Source organism: Acipenser ruthenus, chromosome 3 (assembly GCF_902713425.1).
Source record: "Acipenser ruthenus chromosome 3, fAciRut3.2 maternal haplotype, whole genome shotgun sequence".
Lineage (NCBI taxonomy): Eukaryota > Metazoa > Chordata > Actinopteri > Acipenseriformes > Acipenseridae > Acipenser > Acipenser ruthenus.
Genome location: NC_081191.1, coordinates 91,018,618 through 91,028,361, shown reverse-complemented (window position 1 = coordinate 91,028,361; position 9,744 = coordinate 91,018,618). Strand labels below are relative to the sequence as shown.

Here is a 9,744-nt window from a genome sequence, read left to right as displayed (position 1 = left end):
AGCTAAAATTAAAAATGTTGATTTTGCATGATTTTTTTTTTTACTTCTGTTGTTAATATGTTGTAAGGTAGTCGCTAACAGTTATTAAACAAAAACAAGTTCCCCTTGAAATAAAGTGTGACCTGTGTGGATATGCATTATTAATAAACAATAATGTTTGAAGCGGCTGTCAAGCATAGGGAAAGGTTGTTAACAGAAAAAAATAACAACAACAGTGATTTAGTTAAGGTCATGTGTGTGATTTACAAACCTTGGAAAATAAAAAGTGTAAACTTTCTCACGGTAGAAGAGCCATAAACAATGACATCGATCACCTGTTGGATCCATTTCCACCAGCCCCCAACTGTACCATTACTATTGCTACTTTATAAGTACTTTACAACAACTGAAAGGAATTAAAAATATATTAAAGTATTATTTCCATGATAATTCCATTTCCAACAAAGTTACAACCAATTCATAATAATCCACACGTATTTATATAAACATCCTTAATTTGAACCCTAATCATATGAACAGTAATTTGTAATATATTTATCACAAATGCAAAAATAAAAGAATTGGAATGATATACAGTACAACGAGCAGAACAATAATTGAGCTGTTCCTTCCTGCAACTTAGTTATCTCTAGGTAACTGTATACCATTATACAATTCTTTTCAGTAAATGCCTCTTTTCACTTGCTTCTGTGGAGACATACTTATTAAAGTCAGTAAACGCCTAGGCACAAAATTGAAACCTTAAAATTGCTTCCTACTTTAGATTTTCTTTTTGCAAATTACATTTTGTCATGAAAATCTGGCCTGTTGTTTTGCATACCATACTGCACATAGCAAATCCAAAGATTCTAAATGTGGAAGTATTCATTATGACACAAATTGGAACTGCAACAACTTTTAAATATAAACTAAATGTAATGATTTAAACTATGTTTTACTTTTAAAGTATGGTTGTATTTTAGAAAAGATACATGTAAATATAGAGGAATTAATCTATCATCTATTTAAGAAAATCAGTAAACTGTCTACTTAGCACAAAATTATACATTTGTATTGTGTTTTATTCACAGATACTGTTCAATAGATTGGGATAATTACACACGAGTGTTCATTGTCCTTGAGCGTGGTTTAATAAAACTGAGCCGAACACCCATTTCACATAACAAAAAAAGTTATTAACAGATGTATAGATTGTTTCCCTTGGCCCACAGTTTGCCAAGAATGCAATGAAGGAAGGGAATCTCTAGGCATTTCTCAGATATACAGCAAGACGACTGTCTTATTTCTGGGGGGGCTTCTTGGATGCAACACCTTTCATCGGGAGTGAGTTTTGACAGCTCCCTGGGGAGAGGGAGTGCAATTCCTGGAGCCAATAGGCTAATTCAATTTACTTCAGCTGCATTTGCCTTGTCAGAATATTCATGAGGTGAGGAATGAGTACCAGTGCCACAGGCACACAGTGCAGTCAGTCAGAGGGAAGGAGGAACCAAAGACAGGACTTCTTCTCTTGTTAAGCAGTGTATTTTCCTGCTCATTTCACTTTTTTATTTTTTTTATTGCAGCAGCTGACAGGGTGTTTTTCATGTGAAAGAAAAAAAAGAGTTCATGATACTTGAATTTTGCTTGCATTCACTGAACAGCAAGCTTACATTGGAATCTGGAGATGTCGGGAGAGGAGTGAACTGAACTTCTTAGGTGTCAAAACTAACAAGGAGAAGGCAGAAGGGACTAAGGTAACCAGATCATTAAATGTATCAGGGTGGCTTAACAACTGTTCTGGCAATTGTAATTTGTAATGTATCAGGGCAGCAGACTGTAAGCATATTTTGAATGCAATTGTTGTTATAAATTAGCAATAATGTCAGTGAAGCTTTACAATTTACTGAAAACATATATATATATATATATATATATATATATATATATATATATATATATGTGTGTGTGTGTGGAGTGGCCATTTAATCGTTAATTTGTCACATTTTTAACATGCAGTGCATTAGAATGTGTAAAATATAGTATCCGATAATAATAAAAGGTAGTAAACCATCAAATTGTTATTTGGGTGTTTTAAAAAAAAAAAGTAGTTTGTTACAAATATTGGAACATATTTTATTTTTGTTGAATTCTAAACTGTGCTTATACAGTATTAAATGAAACGTTTTGACTGGAGTAGAACTGAACTTTGTGCTTTAACAATAGCTGTCATCATGCTAGTTATACAAAGTTGATAAGTAGCTGTAGTAGAATTTAAAGAAAAGGTTCCACTTGTCTTCGGCTTTGGTTGCTTTCAGCTGTAATTATGACTGATCAATGTGTACTTATCAAAGCTATCTGTGCATTAATCGGATTCCATACACTTGGGAACAGAATAGGCTGTTTCACACTGAAATTAGAGAAAGGAATCTGTGTTGGCAGCCCACACAGTAACCACGGCAGATGACAAGAATAAAAGCCAACAGGGACACCGCTTATTTCTATTTTTCTCCTTTTTGAAACATAGAGCCTCTGCCAAACACAGTTTCCAACAGTGGATAAAGATCTCATTGTGGGATGGTGTGACTAGAATCATTAAGTATCTATTTGTACAGTCCCCAGGGAGCACCATTTAACCTGTTTATATGTGGTTAGGGAATTACAAAAGTAAAGCAAAAAACAACAACAACAAAAAAAAACATAGTAGGTTTAGTCAGTTGTGACGTGCAAATAAATCAATATGATGGAAAACAATTTAAACTCAAAAGAAGGATGAAATACAGGGTGAGGATTAAAAGGAAAATAGTCTGAGGAGGGAATACGATACTTTCTGTATCTTCATACTTTGCAATGGACACAGCACTTACACAACATGAAATTCAGAGCTGGTTTCCTTTGATATTAAAGTAATCCCTTAAAATGTCTTTCATTACATTATTTGTCTAGTCTTCATGTTATGAACCCAAAATAAGTGTATAAGACGCTACAGTATAAATCCCATTTCTGAAACATTTGAATGCAGTTTAATAGACTTATACTACCAGTAAAGTGAAATTGCCATTTCCATGAAATGTTTGTAAATCAGATGGCTATTATAGACGTGATAAAGATGATTGTTATTATTTTAAACTTTGAACTTCACACCGTGTTCTCTTCTCACAGTTATTTATACGAAACTAAGGCAGATATGTCAGTGAGGCTTTTTTAGTGAATTAGCGAACTAAATAACGTATCTATCCTTCTGAGGGTGTTCAGCTCTCACCATGAATTGTTCATGACAGTTGATGTGTTGCGTGTTAGGAAGGTTGAGTCCCCTTCCAAACTACAATATAAATGTACAGTATGGCTAGTGGAGCACCCATTTTCAAAATTATATATTATTATATCAGACCTTTGATTCATTTTATAGAAATACACTTGCAGCCCTAATATAACATTAATAATGCTGTATCAGAACGTGGGTGCTGCCAGCTGTATTTTTTCTAGGACCCCCTTGTATACGAGGCTCCGATACTAATAATAAATAAATACATACTTCAAGGTTAAACCCTCAGATAATGTGGAATAACAATACATTTAAAGGTATTCTTTTTCTATGGAGTCAACTTTGAAAATAACTCCATGCTTTGTTTCAATTGTTTCAATTTAGCTTAATCTTCTTGTCACAGGTGACTTTGAGTCCATTGTTTCCTTAAATTGCTTATGTTCGTGTGTCATTTTTTTCCCATACAAGTTATACTGTACTTCTATTATTTTTAAACAGGTGGCCAGCCTTCTTTAAGGGTTTTTATGGGCTGTTTTTATAGGCTGTGACATGATTGGATGAAGTGCATGTGCTCCTAATTCAAAGGTCTTATTTTTGTGTAGATGGGCCAGTAAATTACTCTGACAGCCATCAGCATGATTAGAGCAATTATGTACTTTGTTTTTTAGCCAAGCTCTCAGGTAATGAATCTATTTAATCTGCAGTTGCTTAAGTAATAGAGCAAATACCTTAGGCAGAAATTAATTTAAATTGATTTTCTCAGACAAGCTTTTGAGTACGTTTTTTAGCAAGTGAGTCCACGTGAACAGATCCATTTTGAAAATGACCCTGATTAAAAAGATGTGGCATCTCCTCAAGCTAAATTTTACCCTTTAAGAAAAAGAGCACTTGATTTATATAAGCTCTACCCTCTCGTTTATTGTCATGCATCCTGGTTCTCCTCACACTTCATTAGCTTTCACTAGGAACTCAGGAGATGTCATGTAACAACAGCGCTAATGATGTTTAAGCAAGCACAAGACCTGAATTTCAAACAGTATTTCTAATTATGTTACCCGCTTGGCTCTGTTCCTATTTTAAAAGTGCCAAAAATGGTATACTCACAAAAAGCAGCTTTGTTGCTACAAACAAAAGGCTACTCAAAGTTTAAATATTTGTTGTGCTTTCAAATGTTAAAATATCCTTTACTATAGTTCTTTCCCCATAATCCTCCATGTATTGATCAATTTTTCTCTTTTAATGCTAGTAAAGCAGTAACTTCTGATCACTCTGACCAGAGGCCACAGCTGGAAATTAAGCAGAGATAGACTTGGGGCAGAAGGATGGAGACACTGTTTCATTTTTTTCATACAGAGTGATGAGGGTATATAGTGGGTTAATTAGTCTTCTTGTTGAGACTGAATGACCTTGACTCTTGACAAGACCTTGACCTGACCTGACAAGGTTTTGAGGTTAATCATCTTGTAGGAATGAGCACAGATGAGCTGAATGGCCTCCTCTTGTTCACAAATCTTCTTATATTCTTATAAAATTGCTGGTCCTCATTTCAAGCCTGCCAATTTCATTCCTGTCAATTATTGTTCACTTTTACTTTATTATAAAAAAAACTTCTTTTTTTTATTTTTTTATTTTTTTATAAAAGATGAAGGTTGGTTATGTTTAGAAAAAGCCTTATGCTGTGGGTTTTCATAATCTAGGAAACAAGATTCTGCCTGGGAATTTTCACCTTTAGGGTATTCAGTTTTACTCAACATACAGTCAAACCTGCTCATGCGACCACCTTTATTTAGCGACCACCTGGTCTAAGTGACCTCCCAATTATATTTGTTCTTTTATTTAACTGTATTAAGCGACCACCTGTCTAACGCGACCAGCGACCACAATTCTCTTACCCAGCAACAGACTCAACACCCTTACACAGGACTACTGTTATAAGAAAAATATGGTTTTAAATGGTACGTCCTAAATTCAAAGGAATACGGTAACCATTTTAGCTGACTTTTATCTGTAATCAATAAAACAACAGCATTGTCTTATAAAGGAAGAGAGGAAACATGGAGAAACAAAAGGTCCTCCCTAGATGACAGCATTAAAGTTATTAAACTTGTAAAGACAGTAAGTGCCAGAAAAACTGCTGAAAAATTCGGCACTAGAAAAACGCAGATACAGCATTTTGAAACGGAAAGAACTAGGGCTTGAAGTTTTAGGTTTTTATTTTTGCTCACGTGATCGTGTTTTGAACCGATTCAATATCTTAATTAAACAAAGTCGCTTCTTTTTACCTTAATGTTCTTATTGACTTGCTGATTCTGTTTCACCTTCTTCATTATTCAAACACAAGAGCAAGCAATGACATTAATCACTTCCCCCAGATGCTACTTTAACTTGCATTTCGTTCTCGCACTTGCCTGGGAACTCGGTAGCTTCCAATGTGTCAGTTTCGTGTTGTGTTGTTCTTTCCCGCTAATTTAACAGAATGTTCTCATAATTAGGATGTAGTGGTTTAAGACTTAAAGGCAACCCGTTAAAAGGAAAATTTGAGCCATACTTATAAGAGTATGAAAACAATGTGCGCGGTAATCGAAAAAGATCTTATGCTTATGCTAGCATTGGTTTCAGGATACAATGAATCGACACGTACCTGAAAGGCAGACATTGAAATGTGCAAAGGATTTAAAACATTTTGTGTGACATGAGACAAGCAAGCATTCATTACTTTCACAAAATCATTTGTTTTGTAAATGCATTATCTAAATGAATGTTATTAAATTACATACTTCCTTTTGTTCATATTACATCTGCTGGCTTTTACAGTGTATGTAAGACACCCATAATTACAGGAAAGCATGTCAGAGACAAATAGAAAATTCATAAGTTATGGGCCCTCTTTTAAGATACCACCTGTGTTAAGAGGCCACTATTAGAATGTCTCTTGGGTGGTCTCTGAATACAGGTTTGACTGTACATATGTGAGCTTCTAGTAATAAAACCACTGTTGCTTGCAAGGTATCTAATAATCCATACAGTGAAGTACACATATACTAAAAGTTAATACATAGTGTATATGGTTTTGTACTGTACAGTATAAGAGAGGCCAAGGGAGGTCCTGGCTGTTTGATAATTGACTGCATATCACTAGGAAGCATTTTCTATGACATTGTCCAGTAGCCATACTCCCATATATCTCATTTGTATCATAGTTAATCTTGGTTATGTTAAAGTAATGTGATATGATTTGGACAGGCTGTCACAATGTTGGATAGTATAGATTTTTGACTGGGTTGGCACTGAACTGTTTATGTGCAGATATGGGTCAACAATGGGTCTCAAGCTTGGCTTGGGGAGGCACAGAAAGGTCCATTAGTTTCTGAACCAATCTAGTCATTGATCTCTCTGAGAAACTGTCAACTCAATTCCAATTGTTTATGTCATGTGGATCATAGTAACAGTGAATTCTTTTCACATAGGGCCCAATCAAGTGACAATGTGAATAAGTTTCGATCATTTTTGACCTAAGGCTTCAACTGTACAGCAGTTGAAAGACTTTCTCATAATACCAATTCACTGACAAATCAACTAGATGCTAACCTTATTTTTTTAAAAGAAAGCAAAAACTTTTATTTTTTCTTTAAATAATTAGTTTTAAATCAGTACCTAACAGCAAGATCTGCAGTTTGAAGATTGTAATGGACAGGCTTGTGAACAATGATTGACAAAACATGTCATGTTGTGAATATACAAGGTGCTTTGGGCAAGACTTCCTGTGTTCAGAAGGTTCTAATGTATTATTATTATTATTTATTTCTTAGCAGACGCCCTTATCCAGGGTGACTTACAATTGTTACAAGATATCACATTATGTTGGGTTTTTACTGGAACAATCTAGGTAAAGTACCTTGCTCAAGGGTACAGCAGCAGTATCCTCCACCTGGGATTGAACCTCCAATGCTCTGGTCAAGAGTCTAATGCCCTAACCACTACTCTTGTAAAAATGTATCATTACCACCGATATATTGTACTGTATTTGACCATTTGTATGTACAGTATTTTACTTTAGAAACCTTCTGTTTGACATATAATCTCATAAAAATGAATTGTTCTACAAGCTTCAGGCATGAACTTGATATTGGCTTGAATAGAAAAAAGAGCTGTCTCCTTATTGTTAGCATTGTGCAGTTAGTTTCTTTGTCCCAGCAGTTACAATTAGGTTGGAACTGAGCTGTTCATAATGGTCCTTACAATTTGTAAACCTGGCCGATACATTCCTTATTAGTATTCAAGTGACAATACCTTGTAATATTATAGCATAAAAGGACCCTATTTCTATGTATTGCTGGGTACTTACCTCCAAACCAATAATACAGAAATGGTGGATGCTATTCAATCTAATTATATGTAGTTCACAAAGATGCCAAGAAAGAGCAACCAAATACTGAATTTAATGGAAAAACACTGTTTTTTTATTCAGGACATGAAGCAGGCAAATGGGCAGTTCATCTGTGAAGATAAAAATTACATCCCAAAATGCTATTTACCGCAGGGTGGCTGCATTGCCAAAAGGCAGAAAGCAAACAAGCCCAGAAGCCTGCTGGGCTTTGGCTGAGGCTTGTCTGCTCAGCTGTCAATGGTATCTGGTGTTTTTTTAATGGTAGAGTCAACATCTGGTCAGACACACATAGACATTCAGAATTTGCTGCCATGCTGAGCCTCTACAGCGATGTTTATTTAGAAGAGCTACTTTTTGTTTGATTAAAACCTAATAGCATGTATTTGAAGGAGTCATCAGGTGTGCAATTTATAAATGATCAGCCTTGTGGCTGAAACTGATTCTGGCAGTGGGCTGTGTTTTACTTTAACTAATGTCAGAGCACCTGTGTAGGATATAGTGGGCTTTACCAGCCATTCAGGGGAAATATTTCTGCCTTTAAATGTCATTTTTGGAATCATGAATTTGGAATTCAATTTTGAATAATCTCACTGGTGACTGAGGTTAATACCTTTACTGTGTAAATTTGCTATTTTTCCTCTAATTAACATATTTTTTTTATATAAATTGTGGAACACAAATAAATGGCAGTTCATGTTTTTTAAATTAAAAAAACAGAAAAGGATCTTTGTTCAGTTGCAGAGATAACATGTAAACTTATGACTTTTACCAGTAAACTTTTTAATCCGATCAAAACAATAATATATTTAAGCATCCTGCGGGAGCTTATATGAATGTTTAACATCATTAAATATATTCAAAATATAATGTTACAAGTTGTTGGGTGGCAATATTAAAATCCACCTCACATTTAGATCATTAAACTATACCTATCTAAAAGAGAAGCTAAATACAAATGTTATGCACATTTTAACAATCACCAGTAATAACACCGTGTAACACATTTTTTATTTTTTTTTGGTTCCTGGGTAGTAAGTGTTATTTCCTAATTGCTTATGCCTCAAAAGTATAGAAAATGGCTATTATTCCCCACAAACTTTGCTTTTGTGACCAGGACAGTGATATTTTGAAATTTACCTATTTCCAATGAGAAAAAAAAATTGTGTCTTTTTGTTCACATAAAGTCAGAAAAAACAACATATGAATCCAAATTAACATGTATTTATACTAAAGTAATACAAAAATGACTACAAAAGATTTAGAAGTGAGTAGTTTTTCGAGATTTATGATTATACTGTAAATCAATTTCACGAATCAGCCACCAAATGTAGTCTCCCATCATGTTCTCGTTATACTGTCCTTGGTAGCGGCGTTCAAAGTCCAGTATATCCTGGATGAAAGTGTGCAAGTCGCAGATCAGAGGAAGCGTCACCAACCTTTTTCCAGCTTCTTCACCCGTCAAGATGGGCTCTGCTTCTGCCACAATGTGACTAGTCTGTTTGAGACAATCGGAATCGCCTGTAACCAGAATGAGTGGCGCCTCTTCATTGACAGCTCATCCAGGAGCCTCAAAGCCGTGCTGCTCCATAATGGTAACAAGTACCCGTCTCTTCCCCTGGCTCACTCAGTGCACCTCAAAGAGGATTACAACAGCATCAAGACCTTGCTGGATGCCTTGAAGTATGATGAGTACGGCTGGGAGGTCATAGGAGACTTCAAAATGGTGGCATTCCTGATGGGTCTCCAAGGCGGTTTTACCAAGTTTCCCTGCTATCTTTGCCTTTGGGACAGCAAGGACACCAAGGCGCACTACCACAGGCGGGACTGGCCACAGCGGACCGAGTTCTCTGTGGGGAGGAACAACGTCAAGTGGGAGCCACTGGTGGACCCCTGGAAGGTGCTGATGCCACCACTGCACATCAAATTGGGCCTTATGAAACAATTTGTCAGAGCTCTAGATAAGGAGTCGGCAGCCTTCAAGTACCTTCAAGACGTCTTCCCTAAGCTGTCTGAGGCAAAGGTCAAAGCCGGTGTCTTCGTCAGACCACAGATAAAGAAGATCCTGGAGTGCAATGAATTCCCCAAGAAGCTCACTAGTAAGGAGAAAGTGGCTTGG

General features: G+C 35.8%; 1 protein-coding gene across 1 annotated transcript in view; it reads left to right on the top strand.

Moving 5' to 3' along the window:
• The first annotated feature begins 1,474 nt into the window (after positions 1 to 1,474).
• The window catches only part of LOC117394660 (cadherin-20-like), a 48,969-nt gene continuing 40,699 nt past the window's right edge, over positions 1,475 to 9,744 (top strand). Inside the window, exon 1 of the mRNA XM_033993054.3 lies at positions 1,475 to 1,733. The gene's annotated coding sequence lies outside the window, so the exon portion shown is untranslated. The remainder of the gene's footprint in view (positions 1,734 to 9,744) is intronic.